At 39.9% G+C, this 16,324-nt stretch overlaps 1 long non-coding RNA gene across 1 annotated transcript; it reads right to left on the bottom strand.

Annotated features, from left to right (window-relative positions):
* Positions 1-494: 494 nt before the first annotated feature.
* LOC309858305 lies at positions 495-4,225 on the bottom strand. The gene is made up of 3 exons (XR_014308142.1): positions 4,067-4,225; positions 1,090-1,302; positions 495-1,030 (listed from the first exon to the last, which is right to left on the bottom strand). It is a non-coding gene; the product is annotated as an uncharacterized lncRNA (long non-coding RNA).
* Between the last annotated feature and the right edge of the window lie 12,099 nt (positions 4,226-16,324).

Genomic DNA, 16,324 nt, shown 5'->3' with positions numbered 1-16,324 from the left:
TCATGGACCTGGTTAATACCTCTGTAGCTCACAGTCTCTTTCCCATATATGCTATGTACTTGTATTTATAAAAAGAATCCATCCATCTCCAATGTTCAACATTCACTGGACAAATATATTTTGTTAAACATTTACTGTGTTCCAGGGACTGTGCTAACATGATGAATATTCAAAAGCAGTGGGATACAAGATCAAAGGTGCTCATTGAGAGAATCCTACTAAGATCAGCCTTATGGCTGGAACTGCAGAAATGTCTCTATTCATAGGACTAGGGTTCCCCAGAGTATGTTACAGCTACCTTCCACACAGTGAGGTCTGCTTTTGGAAAAGTAGAAGTCTAGCCGCGGAGAGGAAGAGTGGGTGCAGGTACGAAGAACAAGGAAGCCAACAAGAGACTGACAGAATCAAATTGTATATTCTTTAATACATCTTGTTTCTCAATCTTTTCTCTAGCAAAATCCAAGACTGTGTTGAGGATTGAAATGAATTGGATCTTTTTTTTTTTTTTAAGATTTTATTTATTTATTTGACAGAGAGGGAGATCACAAGATCACAAGAGGCAGGCAGAGAGAGAGAAGGAAGAAGCAGGCTCCCTGATAAGCAGAAAGCCTGATGTGGGGCTCAACCCCAGGACCCTGGGATCACGACCTGAGCTGAAGGCAGAGGCCTTAACCCACTGAACCACCCAGATGGATTGGTGAATTGGATCTTGTTGGGAAAAATGAGAAAGCTAGCAATACCTATTTCCCCAGTCAACCACCCTGACATTTGGGGAAATAGACAGGTCTATTCATATACAGGGTGAGACCACTGGATCAGGAAATAACACCAGCACCAAGGGCAGTCATCCAGAAACTAACCAGTGGCCTAGAAAAGGGCCACCAAAAGGACTGCCCAAGTAGGGAAGGAAGTATCTAATCAATCCAAGCAGTCCATTGCTCTGGGATCCGGACCACAGTATACAGAAAGCAATGGCCAGTTGGAACATGAGAGGAATGTGCAAGCTGTAAGAAGACAGGGCATCTGATGCCTGGCCAGTTGGAACATGAGAGGAATGTGCAAGCTGTAAGAAGACAGGGCATCTGATGCCTGAAGTCTCAGAAGGTCTTGGTGCTTCTCCAGTCTTCGGTCTTCTAGATTACTCCTTCCTCATTCTTAAAGTAGCTTATTCTTTATTACCATAAGAATATCCCATGTGCAAGAAGAGGAGTCTAGGAGCAAATTCACAGGAATCATTGTTGAAGGATCTGAGGACTTTTGTCCAGAACATGAGGGTTGCCATCTAACAACCTTGAAGGCTATCTGGGAAAGAAGTGGAATGAGAGAAAAAGATGGGTCTGGTAATATATAAGCCACACACTGTGCACGACTCTCCAAATCCATTAGCTGCAATATCTCGATAACAGTCTTATAAAATATGTGTAAATAAGTGTAATAATAATATCTCTACCTCAAAAAATGAGAGTTAGAGAAACATGTAACTACTCTCTACACATGGCTGATCCAGGATTCAAATTCTGTTGATGGTTCCAGATCAGAAGGAAATGAAGATACCATCAAATTATATGATCTCACTGGGTCCTGCATAATTTATTCTGGATCTTGTTGCCCTCACTGTGCCTGACACCAAGCCTTGTATCTAGAAAATGCCCAATAAGTGTTCAAGGAAAGGAAGAAGGAAAAAGAAGGTAAAAACTTTGAGTAGGGAGAAGTTGGAAGGAAGAATAGGGTGAGTCACCTATATAGCACCCATTCTGGTGACAAGAGTGGCCTCCTGATGAGGCTTTACCTTACCTTGAAGGGAAGCCTACTGTCAGCTTTGCCTCCATTTTTTTGGATCCCATCACTGTCTGGGTGTGCGCCAGCTCTGTGTATGTGGTCACTCCCCACAGCTTGCACCTGGGTTCCTACGTCTGCTGCCATGACTGGCCTTGCTTGCACCGAGAGCTGGCAATCCCTCAGTGTATTCCCTCCGGGATAAAACCTTAACTGATGATGGTTGGGGGGATTGTAGATGCTTTTTGCACTTGATCTGGATAATTCTTGGGTGTTATCAGCAGAACTCCCTTTTGGCATAGAGCCTAAATTTCCCAGGACTTTTTCTTTTCTTTTTTTTTTTTTTAAGATTTATTTATTTATTTGATAGAGAGATCACAAGTAGACAGAGAGGCAGGCAGAGAGAGAGAAGCAGGCTCCCCGCTGAGCAGAGAGCCTGACATGGGACTCGATCCCAGGACCCGAGATCATGACCCGAGCCGAAGGCAGCGGCTTAACCCACTGAGCCACCCAGGTGCCCCCCTGGACCTTTTCTTGATACGACACCCTTGTTTGTCCTTTTCCTTCCTGTCCTACTTTCCTAATTCCTTTCCAGGTTTTTCTTGGATCATTTCCAAATAAATCATGTGTTACAGATTCTTATTTTAGGGTCTTCTGGGCAACCCACCCTAAGACACAAGCCTCATTAGGAATTTTCCTTTGAGAGCTGAATCCTTCCAGGAACCCTTTCTTGGCCACCCCTCAGCTTTGATAAGGCCTGGCACTCGAGTTCAATTCTTAAGCAAGTTTTTAAGAATTTCTTCTTACCCTTTTCTAGTCTTTGACTTCTGGCATGTGAGTATTGGGGATAGAGCTTGAATTCTTAAGTCTTTTGCTCAAATTTTTTTTTTAAAGATTTTCTTTATTTGACAGAGAGAGAGAGAGAGTGCAAGCATGCAAGCAGGGGAAATGGCAGGTGGAGGGAGAGGGAGAAGCAGGCTCTCCAACCAGCAGGGAGCTGGATGGTGGGGCTGGATCCCAGGAATCTGAGATCATGGCTCAAGCCAAAGGCAGGCACTTAACTGACTGAGCCACCCAGGTGCCCCTGCTCAAAACTTCTTTAGGAAATTGTCAAATGTTTCCTTTTAAAGTATTTCATCACCTGTCTTAAAAAGTTCTAATTGGAGAAACTGAAGGTAAAGCAGACATTAAAATAGGATGTGTATGGTAGATATAAGAATAATACTAATTAACATTGATTTCGTCTATCCAGAATGTCAGATACTCTTTTAAGTTCCATTTGTGAACTGCCATGTTTATTCCTGCAACAACACTGTGAAGAATCTATTATCACACATCTCCTTCTTATAGATGAGGAGGAGACTGGAATCTCATCATTAAGAAATCCATCACAGGACACACAGAATCCAGTAAAACAGGCATAGTAGCTGGCAAAGCTCTTCTCCTTGGAGTGGGCAAATGCCAGCTTGGGTGCACCTAAAAAAAGTCAGCAAGTTCCCGCAAGTTTGGCTGATTCTGATGCTTTTCATTTTAGGACAGTTTGAAGCAGGGGACAGAAGCATTAGTTAGTGAGGAGACAGGAGCCCATTTTTTACCAACCACACAAAATCGATATGCTCAGAAGTCCCTCTGAGATCCCTCGATCAACCCCCATGAGGAAAGAAAAGAAGATTAGTAAGGTACCTCCACTTTGAAGAAGGCTAGACTTAGCTATTCACAAGCAGTAGAGTAATTTCCATCAAAGCCAAGAAGATCGTATTAGTAAGGTAAAAAATAAACACAAACCAGCACAGAATGGGCTTCAATGGCATGTAGTAAGACTTAAACAGCTACCATTTATTGGACATTGGCTCCATGCTTAGAGCCCTTTCTCCCATTTAATCCTCACAGCAGTCCCACGCATATATTCTATTCTTATTTCCTCATAGTCAAATTAAAGAGAAAGGTTTAGGTAAGTTGAGACCTATGTTCAAGGCCACTCAGCTTTTAAGAAGGGGATCTCAGATAGGAACTGGGCTTCTTATGACTGTTTTTTTTTTTTTTAAGATTTTATTTATTTATTTGTCAGAGAGAGAGAGCAAGAGAGCACGCAGGCAGAGTGGCAGAGGGAGAAGCAGGCTCCCTGTGGAGAAAAGAGCCCAATGTGGGACTTGATCCCAGGATGCTGGGATCATGACCTGAGCCAAAGGCAGCCGCTTAACCAACTGAGCCACCCAGGCGTCCCCTTATGACTATTTTTAACTACTGTGCTGTACTAGCAGTGAAAGAAGGTTTCCAGGGGGCTACAGACCTTGAGCTGGTCCAGGAGACTCTCCAAAGGTAGGGCTTCACGTGTCCTGCCCTTGATCCTGTCTGGGGAGCAGAGGAAAGCGGAGGAGGCATGACTCAGCACCTGCTACTTGGCCAAACACATGCAGCTGCCTTGCCTTTCTCTATCTCTCTCTTTCCCTCAGGATGGTCCTGTGTCGTGGTGTCATGATTACTCTTTTCCTGTCGTCATCACTGCTGCTATTAATAACACATGAATAATTCAAAAAGTAAACTTTGAGGCGCCTGGCTCCTTCCTGCCCTGGGGGAGCTGCCAAAGATAGCTCATCCTCAGGCAATCCATGTTGCTGCTTGAGGAGAGCAAGAGGTGCACATGGAAGAAGACTTCATTTCTCCAAGCTGGTTATATTTTTTGCCTCTATTGGGTTCAGAATCCCCTTCTCACCTGTGGAAGTCCCCACAAGCTGAGAGCCAGTGAATAAAAAGAACAGTGTTGGATGACACTGACCTCCATTTCAAGGCATATCATCTTATTTCTTTTTTTTTTTTTTAATGTGTTATGTTAGTCACCATACAATACATCATTAGTTTTTGATGTAATGTTCCCAGATTCATTGTTTACATATAACACCCAGTGCTCCATGTAATATATGTTGTTCTTTTTCATTTTTTTTTCCCATATGAGATTTTCCCTGGGCCTGATGGACCTAGGTGCGGGGGGGGGGGGGAGGTGTTGCTGGGTGGCAAGGACCAGAGGCCCACCAGAGACAGAAAGCTCTGGGAGTCAATTCTGTGTGGTAATGGCTAGTCTCCAGAGGCTTTCTCTGGCCAGCTTTGAAGCAGAATCATCCAACAGAAGACACACCCTATGGATCACGAGGCCCTGAGAAAGGCAGGGGGATTTATGCTCCCTAGTAACCAACCCAGTTGTGTGACTAATCAGTCTGGTTTGCCCAGGAGTGTTAAGGTCCTAATCCTGGAAACCCCGCATCCCAGGAAGCCCCAGAAGCAGGCAGACAAGGATGGTGAGTCTGGGGTCAGTGAAAACTTATGGAAAAACAAATGTCCTGAGGGGAAATCTGTTCTTCAGGAAAGATTTTGACTTAAAATCTTAAAACAAAATGAAACTCAGCCATTTTCAGTGCTTGTGAATGAGTGTGAGGTGGACCCACACACTGTGACTAGGAATACTTACATGTCTCAGGCATCTTTAAAAAAGCTTGAAATTTTTCCTGAGAGAGTTTCTCATATGACAAAAAACTGTGGCAAAAATCTTGGTATTACAATTTTCTCCTTTTCCTCAAAATATTATAAAAACCAGAAAGAAACAAAGGAAACAGATCATTGATCGAAATACAGAATGATTAAAATCATAGTCCTTCCATTCATGAGCAATGTTTTTAAGCTATTAAGCATTATTTTTTCTATGTCTATAATTTCTCTTTTTCTCCCGTTGCTGAATAAACTGCACATATAGTATTAACTCAAATTTGTGAACAGATACTGAAAATATACACACACGCGCACACTAGAAAAAGGTGAATAAAAATCCACTCAAATAAAGATGTCCTAAAGACCGTTTTCTCAAGGTGACTATTGGGGCACCTGAGTGGCTCAGTCAGTTAAGCCTCTGCCTTCAGTTCAGGTCATGTTCTTGCGGTCCTAGGATCAAGCCCCACATCAGGCTCTCTGCTCAGTGGGGAGTTTGCTTCTCCCTCTACCTCTGTGCTTTCTCTCCCTTTCTTGTTCTCTTCCAAATAAATAAATAAAATCTTTGAAAATAAAAAAAAGAGGGTGCCTGGGTGGCTCAGTGGGTTAAAGCCTCTGCCTTTGGCTCAGGTCATGATCTCAGGGTCATAGGACTGAGCCCCGCATTGGGCTCTCTGCTCATCAGGGAGCCTGCTTCCTCCTCTCTCTGCCTAGGTGTGATCTCTCTCTGTCAAATAAATAAATAAAATATTAAAAAAAAGAAAATAAGAAAAGAGATGACTTTAATGTTTTAGAAGAAACCATACCTTTCTCTATTGTCTCAGTATATGTTTATATTGAAATTCCAGTGGAAAGAATTCTCAGTTTAATGTTGAGAACCCTTTAACTAAACCAAACTCCAATATAAATATGCAAATAAATAAGCAAACTCTAATAATAAAATATGAATAGCACCACATATTCCTAAAACAATTTTAGGTTCTGGAATGCCATCACTCATAGAATTGTAGGAAGGGATGGAATAGGTTTTACTCTCTCCAAATCACAACCAAGGAAGCCACAGCTCAGTGAGGTTAAGTGGCCTGGCCCAGGTGGCAGCAGCTCACAGGTGAGACCTCATGGGGACAGACCTCAACTCCCCTGACACCCAGCCTTATGCCCTCTGTGGTCCAGGTTGTCTTCCCAGACTTTGAAGGAAGAAACCCTCTGAAGGCAAATGTTTTTTAAAACCAGCTAGGATCTTTCCCTGAGAGATGTTATGCCTTGTTTGTCCAGTGCAATCCTTGTTCTTGTCTATTATTCTAGCATAATTATTAGTAGCACCCTTTCACTCTCAGGAGTAGTCCCTTAGAAATTAGGATATCTTGCCTCCTTTTAGAGCATATCAATCCTCTTCAAATTTCTGTCAGGATTTCACAAAGCCACCTTTATGGTGCAGGGTGAATGCGTAAGGCCTCATGCCTGGTGGGTCAGCTTTGAGCTCTGATTTTTATTCTGAGCATATTTCCTCCCTTCAGCTGTGTCACCATGAATAGAAAAACTACAAAAAGTAGTACTCTCAGGAACTCAGATAAAATGTGACTGAGGGCAACTCCACCTGGCCTACATCTGTTGTGTTGGAAGGCTTAGCAGGGCCCACCAGAGAGTCTGTGTGGTAAAAGGTCCCAAACAGGTTCTGATTTTTTCATTTATTTTTTCAACAATCATACATTTAACAAATGATTATTGAGGACTAGCTAACTGCCAGGCTTGAGAACAGGGCAAAGAATACAGAAGAAAAGGTCTCTGTGTTCATGGGACTAATACTCTAGTAGACAGGCACACAATGGCAGAAATATGCAGAAATAAATAGTAAATTTACATAAATAAGTGTTGTGCTAGTATATAATGGGAGCAGGTCTAATTCAAATTAGGTTGTCAGGGTAGGACTTTCTGAGGGGGAAGTTTTATGATGAAACCCAAAAAATGAACCAGGCATAGAAGCACATGGGCCAAAATAGAAACCACACATAAGAAAATCAAGTACAAAGTCCCTGGGATGGGAAATGTTTCACATATTTGAAGAATGAAAGAAAGTTGGTATGGCTGGACTGTAGTGAGCAAAGTAGAGAGTGGCATGAGGGAGGCTACCCCATCAGGTGGAGAAGCTCACACTGGAGCTGGTGAGGGTCTGGGCCATGGTTCTCAGGGTAATGAGAGATCCTTGAGGTGCTGGGTTATGTGAACAGGCCACTCTGGAGACTCTAAGGTGGATATGCTAGAGAAGAAAAAGTGTGAAATCAGCAGAAAAGACAGGAAGCAGATGAATGCAGAAGTCTAAGTGAGAAAGGACAGTGCCATAGGCAACTGTGTTGCATTAAGCTTGAATAGTTCTAAGACGAAATTTCAATAGAGTTTGAATAGTAAAACAAAATGGCGGATATTGTGGGGATAGCAGAAAAGAATAAATAATCAAAGATTATATTTAAATTTCTATCTTGAGTAAGTGGTAGATAGGGTGTACTTCTTTGAGATGTGATAGACGGGAGGCAAAGGTGGAGGGTGACGGAAGGAGTGATGAAGGAGTCAAGGTGTTGTACTTGAGACATGTTACTCTCATGTAACTGAGAGGATGGATACTCTGAAGTATCCAAATGGAGATGTCAAAGGGAGGGCTGGATATGCAAGGCTGGAGCTACAGCAAAGGTCTCTGTTGGAGACATACCTGTAGGAAGTACTGGCCTATTTTAAAGACAATACAGTAAAATTCCTCAAGAAAGAGCGAGTGGTCACTTGTGTCAAAAAGTTAGAGAGAAGATGAAAAGATAAAATTTTTTTATAGATTTAAAAATTAGATGTCAGGCGCCTGGGTGGCTCAGTTGGTTAAGCGACTGCCTTCAGCTCAGGTCATGATCCTGAAGTCCCAGGATCGCGAGTCCCACATCAGGCTCCCAGCTCCAGGGGGAGTCTGTTTCTCCCTCTGACCTTCTCCCCTCTCATGCTCTCTCTCTCTCTCAAATAAATAAATCAAATCTTTAAAAAAAATAAAATAAAAATAAAAATTAGATGTCATTGGTAACCTTGATGAGAGCAGTTTCTGAGGAGTTACAGAGCAAAGTTCACAATGAGGAAGGCTGAAGAGTAGATGGAGAACATATTTCTAGAAATACAGCAGACCAAGACAAATCCTGGTAATGATGGTTAAATGTAGCAAACATGTTTTTAAGTCTATAGCTTAGCCCACAAAAAATAAGACAAATATCTAAATAAGTAAGTAAAGCAGAAACTGAAAACTAAAATTATAACCATGCCCTTCCATGTTCACTGGACAGGGGGTATGAATTTTCATTTCTACAAGTGAATGAAGCTGTAAGCCTGTGCGAGGTAGGAAGTTAGAACTGAGACTTACCCTTCCCACCCACCTAGTAAAGCCCAGAGTTCTGGAAAGCTTCATCCCCAGGGACAGGATAGGTTAGAACACTTGGCCATTGCCCTGGGATGCATACACAGTTTAACTTAATTTAATTTATTTAATTTATTTTATTTTATTTTATTTTTTTTCTTTTAGGATTTATTTATTTATTTTGAGAGAGAGTGAGCAAGCGAGCATCGGGGAAAAGACAGAGGAAGAGAAACTCAAGCGGACTACATGCTGAATGTGGAGCTTTACGTGGCCTCAATCTCATGACCCTGTGATCGTGACATGAGCTGAAATCAAGGGTCAGACTCTCAACTGACTGAACCACTCAGGTGCCCCTTACTTTGTTTTATTTTTAAGATAGATGATAGATAGATAATAGATAGGTAAATGATAGAAAGATACATGATAGGTGATAGATGATAGACAGATAAAAGGTTTTAGAGAAAGAGAAAGAGCATGAGTGCAGGGAGGATCAGAGGGAGAAGGAGAAGGAGAATCCTTAGAAACAGACACCCGGCTGAACACCAAGCCCAAGGTAGGGCTTGATGCCAGGACGCTGGGAACATGATCTGAGCCAAAATTAAAAGCTGCCCACCTAACCGACTGAGCTACACAATCACCCCCTGGAATGCACACTCTTTTTTAAAATGTTATCCAATACACCAAAGAGGGAAATTCTGCTGACTCTGAATCCCAACACCATACAACTTTTATGGCTTTATATGCTCCTCCCATACCAGCTTTCCTCCTCTTCCTCTCCCTGTCAGATTACCCCTAGGCACTCGGAATTCTCCCTTTTCACATGGAACCACTGCACTCTCTAAAACTACTGTGTCAAAGGTCAACATCAGCGTCTCCAATATCAAACCCCAGGCTTACCTTCTGCTTCAAGATGCCCCGTTGAACAAACAGGCTCACCACTCCAATATTCTCATCTTTATGACAATCATCATCATAAATATTAATGACAACAAAAAAACAATAAAAAATAAAACCATATGTATGTACTTTCTTTTTTTGGGGTTACCCTCTACTGAAAGACCCTATAATGCTATTTTCATTGAGAAAATAAAGTTTATATTGAAATCCACTGGTCTCAATTATGAGTCCCTGAGGAGCTGGGCTGGTAACAAGTAGCACCTCGCAGTTAGAATGTCCCTTCTATCAGAAAGTCAAGAACATGAAGCTTTTTGTCCTGCAGTGACCTTTTCATGCTCGACTTCCTTTCTCCCAGGTGAGGACTCTACCAGAAAGCTACTTAGTGCTTTGAAAAATGGTCCCCAGGGAAGCCTTGCCTACCAGATTACCTGGATCTGGACTGTATCTCCGGAGAGTGCTTAAATTCAGGCCCCAGTTATACTAAAATACTTTTATATAGAAGATCAAATGTGCATTTATTTATTTTGCATTCATAATAATGTAAATATGTAACTACATTTAATAGATAATACATAAATACATATATTTAATATGTGGATTTTTTAAAGGATTTTATTTATTTATTTGACAGAGAGATCACAAGGAGGCAGAGAGGCTGGCAGAGAGAGAGGGGGAAGCAGGCTCCCCACTGAGCAGTGAGCCTGATGTGGGGCTCGAACCCAGGACCCTGAGACCATGTCCCAAGCCAAAGGTAGAGGCTTAACCTACTGAACCACCCAGGCGCCCCTAATATGTGGATATTTCTATGAATATGAATAATTATTTATACATTTACAATGTGTATTTACTTTCTTATTTTTTATTTTATTATTATTTTTAAAAGATTTTATTTATTTATTTGACAGACAGAAATCATGAGTAGGCAGAGAGGCAGGCAAGTTGGGGGAGGGGAAGGCTCCCGGCTGAGCAGAGAGCCCGATGCAGGGCTCCATCCCAGGACCCTGGGATCATTACCTGAGCTGAAGGCAGAGGATTAACCCACTGAGCCACACAGGCATCCCTACTTATTTTTTAAAAGATGAGATTAATTCAAACACATATCAGTTGTAGAGATAAGACAAAATATATTTAAAAGTGAAATCAGAATTGAGATCATTTCTATAATTATGCACTAAGTTTAACAGCAGTTCCTAGCAGCCAAGGCAAAAACAGAAAGAGGTTTGATTGCATAGCTCTCATTATCTTATCAAAGGTGCTATATCTGTGGTATAAGAAAAGGATGTGATAATGAGTATGCTAATCCCAAAGGTAAAGACAGCAATATTCAAAGACATTTTAATACATATTTCATGTATACAAAATGTGAAAAACCTGTATAAGTTGTTAATACCAGGAATTCCAGGAATTATAAACTTCCGGTTTTGCTGATGGATTGTTCTGGCACTACTTCAATAGATCCAAGTTCCAGGTGGCAGCATGTGAATGTTTATTTGCTTATGACCTTTGGTTAAAATAAAATTTATTTGTTCAAAAGGAATAAACAAGAAAGAGAAGAGGAATACCACAAATAAAATGATCTACAAATAGTTTTGTGGAATGAGTTAGTGAAATAGACACAGCTACTGGGCTATAATGAACATGAAAGCCAGTCTGTCCTTCAGCAACCCTGGATAGGACCCAGGTATAGAGTCCCTGAGTACAACTGAGGTGAAGATAAGAAGGGGTTGGAAACTGGGTAATTCATTAGAAGTCTGTACCGCTGTAGCAGCAGTCACCACCCTCATCATCTGTATTCAGAGGAGGACACTCAGTAATACAGCCTTCTTCCCAAGGTGGCTTTTCTTTAAAAACATTGAAACAATAAGGGGGACATGAAGGCATTTTGTTTGGATAATAGTACCCCAGAGTGAAGCCCTCCTCATTCTGGCAAAGGATGAAATGGCTTTTGGTCTGAAGTTTGATGCTATTAATTTTCCCCACACCATAGAGAGCTCCTGGTCAGAAACTCTATAAATGGGAGACTACCCAAAGATCACCGACCATAGAAGGAAAGTCAGCAAGATGGAAGAGAAAGACCAAAATACATAAAGTAAGAAATATAACCCCAGAGAAAACAGACAATTTAGGCAACAGAAACTTAAAAAAGAAATGAAGACAAGACTCCTAATGTATTCAACAAGATTAAAAAAAAAATTGTAACCATAAAACAAAAAAAGTAATTTAAACTGGTAAATTAAATAAAAATAACATGAAGAAATGGAAAATATGGAAAGCAGGTTGAGAAAATCTTCCAGAAAAAAGATTAAAAAACAAAGATATCTATATCTATATCATCCATATCTATAACTGTATCTATCTATATATACCAGAAGATCCAACAACTAACAGAAGCCCCAGAAGAAGAGAACAGATAAAATGGATGGGAAAAAAAATTATCAAAAAAATACTGGGAAAGATTTTCTTAGAACAGAAGGTGTTGAGTTTCAGATTAAAAAGGCCGACTGCAGGTCCACCAAGATCCTATGCTTAGACACATTCTCAAAAAAACAAGGAGAATATCCTAAATGCTCCCAGAGGGACAGAAAGTAATTTATCTATGTTGTGTAAGAATGAAAAATAAATAGTATTTTTTTTTTTTATCTGACCGAGAGAGATCACAAGTAGGCAGAGAGAGAGAGAGGAGGAGGAAGCAGGCTCCCGGCTGAGCAGAGAGCCCGACGCGGTACTCCATCCCAGGACCCCGAGATCATGACCCAAGCCGAAGGCAGTGGCTTAACCCACTGAGCCACCCAGACGCCCAAAAATAAATAGTATTTCTTATGAGTAACGTTGGATATTAGAAAATTAGAAACACAAAACAAAACAAAGACCAGTAATATTTTGAAAGAAGGTATAGGAATACAATAGTGACACATTAACAACATTAGAATTTTTTGAGGAACAAAGGAGACAAAAATGTGGAATATGAGGGAGGAAGGGAGGAAATGAAGTGAGGCAAAGAGGGAGAAACAGGAAAGAAGGAAAAAAAAAAAACTGGAAGAAGGGCGGGAGGGAGGGAAGAAGGAAGGAAGACATTTTCATATGTTTTTCAGTAACACAAAACAAATAATCAAGGAGGAAGACATGGGGCGAATAGTAGATTCCACACAGGAGAGTAGGAAAGGAAACTTTCTTGTTCTTCTGTTTCCTTCCTTCTTTCAACAGTCATTTGATAAACTATCCTACTGATGTTCTGTAAGTTCTATTGTTGTCTGAGATTTCAACTGTTTCTACCTTTTCATTTTTAAGATTATATTGCAGTGAAAATATTAATGAATGATTTTTTTCTTCCCCTCAATTACTCCAAGAAACAAATTTACAAGGTTGGCATAGCTGGGTCAAAGGATGTAAGTATTATAGAGTTCTAGTACATCACTTGCCTTGTTTTCGAAAAAGCTTGTATCAATGTATTATTTTTCATAGTCAAGTTACTCAATTGCTTTACATCTTAATTTCCTGATTCATAAATAGAAACTATAATAACTCGTATCACATAGGGCTGTGAGGACCAAACAAAATGAAGCATGTATAGTATTTAGCATTTAGTAACTGTTTAATAAATGCTAGATATTCTTAGCCTTGGAAGATTTGCAAGAGAACCAGAGAGGGTTCTGGAAAGGTGAAGTGCAGCAAAGCAGGAGGCTAGAAAAAAGTAAATAACAATAATAAGAGAGATTTTACTGTTACTATTACTTCCTTTTGAGTTTTTAATTCTTTTTAAAAAATACATCTTGTAACTTTAAGCCCAAATATGAAACACACCAAAATGAAGCAAGCTTTGAAGTACTTAATGAAAGTCAATCTAAAAAATAAGCCCATTAGACTTTACAGAGTCAGAATCTTCTATGCAGAACCTTCTATTCTGGCACAGGAATAATGTAATGGGACGCCCAGAGATGAAATGCAGTCCTGATCTTAGTGCCATAATATTTGATTGAACAATTAAATTGTTCACTTATCTTTTCTCCCATTGTCTCTCACCTTGCCCTGAGAGGACTTTACTTGTCTTGTTCACCTTTGTAACTTCAACACCTAGAGCACTGCCTGGCACTTTTCAGTGAATAAATGAATAAAATGAATGCTTACATGGACTTAATAATATAAACATTGTTTTTTTAAATTTTAGCAATGTAAATACTCTTGGACAAAGAATGGAAGACTAATTGAGGTGGAAAGATGTATTAAAATAATAACTTTCAGAGGTGAATGGAGTAAATGAAGAGTAGAGGAAAAATCAGTGTTGCTAAGATTTTTATCCATAAAGTGTTAACAGGAGGGTTACTAGAACAAGTAATAAATATTAACTATATTATTTAAACTACTTCAAGGTATTGGTTAATATAAATAATGCCAGCATGAATATTTGTGTACATGTCTTTGCACATACATATTTTAATTTCATTGGATACATTTCTAGAAATGGTAATGTCTACAAAAAGTAAGTTTATAGAGACAGAAAACAGAGTAGTGAATGGCTAAGGCTGGAAGTGGGAGTGGTTTTGACTGTAAACAGGCATGAGAAATTTTCTAAGGTGATAGGAATGTTCCAAAGTAGGTTAGTTGTTCTATAAGTCACATAAAGTTGTTAGTTAGTTGGTGATAGTTGTACAACTCTGTAACTGTACTAAAATTTTTGAATTGCACACATACAATTTTATAGTATATAAGTGATATCTCAATAAAGCTGTTTTGAAAATACAATTTAAGTAAAGTTTCTAGAGGAAAATCAGAGGGAGATATTCTTGTGACTTAGGAATGGCAAACATTCACAAAAAGAAATAATTATAAATAAAATATTAATTTGGGGACACCTAGGTGACTCAGTGGGTTAAGCCTCTGCCTTTGGCTGAGGTCATGATCTCAGGGTCCTGGGATCGAGCACCGTGCTGGGCTCTCTGCTCAGCGGGAGCCTGCTTCCTCCTCTCTCTCTGCCTGCCTCTCTGCCTACTTGTGATCTCTCTCTCAGTCAAATAAATAAAATCTTTTAAAAAATTAATGTTAATCAAAATTAAAATGTTTCGCTTGCCATAAATATAATTAAGAAAATAAACAGGCAAGTCACAGACTGACAGAAAATATTTGAAAAATAAAAATTTGAGAAAGACCTCACTCTTTGAAGACGTTACTGCCTATGTTCTCCTCTAGGATTCTGATGGATTCCTGTCTCATGCTGAGGTCTTTTATCCATTTTGAGTTTATCTTTGTGTATGGTGTAAGAGAATGGTCGAGTTTCATTCTTCTACATATAACTGTCCAATTTTTCCAGCACCATTTATTGAAGAGACTGTCTTTTTTCCACTGTATATTTTTTCCTGCTTTGTAGAAGATTTTTTGCCCATAGAGTTGAGGGTCCATATCTGGGCTCTCTACTCTGTTCCACTGGTCTATGTGTCTGTTTTTATGTCAGTACCATGCTGTCTTGGTGATCATAGCTTCGTAGTAAAGCTTGAAATCAGGTAATGTGATGCCCCCAGTTTTGTTCTTCTTTTTCAACATTTCCTAAGCAATTCAGGGTCTCTTCTGATTCCATACAAATTTTAGGATTATTTGCTCCAGCTATTTGAAAAATACTGGTGGAATTTTTGTCAGAATGGCATTAAAAGTATAAATTGCTCTAGGAAGTATAGACATTTTAAAAATGTTTATTCTTCCAATCCAAGAGCATGGAATGGTCTTCCCTCTTTTTGTGTCTTCTTCAATTTCTTTCATGAGTGTTCTGTAGTTCCTCGAGTACAAATCCTTTATCTCTTTGGCTAGGTTTATTCCCAGGTATCTTAGGGTTCTTGTTGCTATAGTAAATGGAATTGATTCTCTAATTTCCCTTTCTGTATTTTCATTGTTAGTGCTTAAGAAAGCAACTGATTTCTGTACATTGACTTTGAATCCTGCCACATTACTGAATTGCTTTATGAGTTCTAGTAGTTTGGAGGTGGAGACTTTTGGGTTTTCCATATAAAGTATCATGTCATCTGCAAAGAGAGAGAGTTTGACTTCTTCATTGCCAATTTGGATACCTTTTATTTCTCTTTGTTGTCTGATTGCTGTTGCTAGGACTTCTAATACTATGTTGAACAAGAGTGGTGAGAGTGGGCATCTACCACAGCAACTTCTTTCAAGACATGTTTCCAAAGGCAAAGGAAACAAAAGTGAAAGTGAACTTTTGGGACTTCATCAAGACCAAAAGCTTCTGCACAGCAAAGGAAACAGTCAACAAAACAAAGGGGCAACCCACGGAGTGGGAGAAGATACTTGCAAATGACAGTAAAGACAAAAGGCTGATATCCAGGATCTATAAAGAACTTCCCAAACTCAACACACACAAAACAGATAATCATGTCAAAAAAATGGGCAGAAGATATGAACAGACACTTCTCCAATGATGACATACAAATGGCTATCAGACACATGAAAAAATGTTCATCATCACTAGCCATCAGGGAGATTCTAATGAAAACCACATTGAGATACCACCTTACACCAGTTAGAATGGCCAAAATTAGCAAGACAGGAAACAACGTGTGTTGGAGAGGATGTGGAGAAAGGGGAACCCTCTTCCACTGTTGGTGGGAATGCAAGTTGGTGCAGCCACTTTGGAGAACAGTGTGGAGATTCCTCAATAAATTAAAAATAGAGCTTCCCTATGATCCTGCAATTGCACTACTGGGTATCTACCCCTAAGATACAGATGCAGTGAAAAGAAGGGCCATCTGTACCCCAATGTTTATAGCAGCAATGGCCACAGTTGCCAAACTG

This window comes from Mustela nivalis, assembly GCF_964662115.1.
Source record: "Mustela nivalis genome assembly, contig: HAP1_SCAFFOLD_2165, whole genome shotgun sequence".
Taxonomy (NCBI): domain Eukaryota; kingdom Metazoa; phylum Chordata; class Mammalia; order Carnivora; family Mustelidae; genus Mustela; species Mustela nivalis.
The sequence above is the reverse complement of the archived record's forward strand: the minus strand, read 5'-3'. Positions and strand labels throughout refer to the sequence as shown.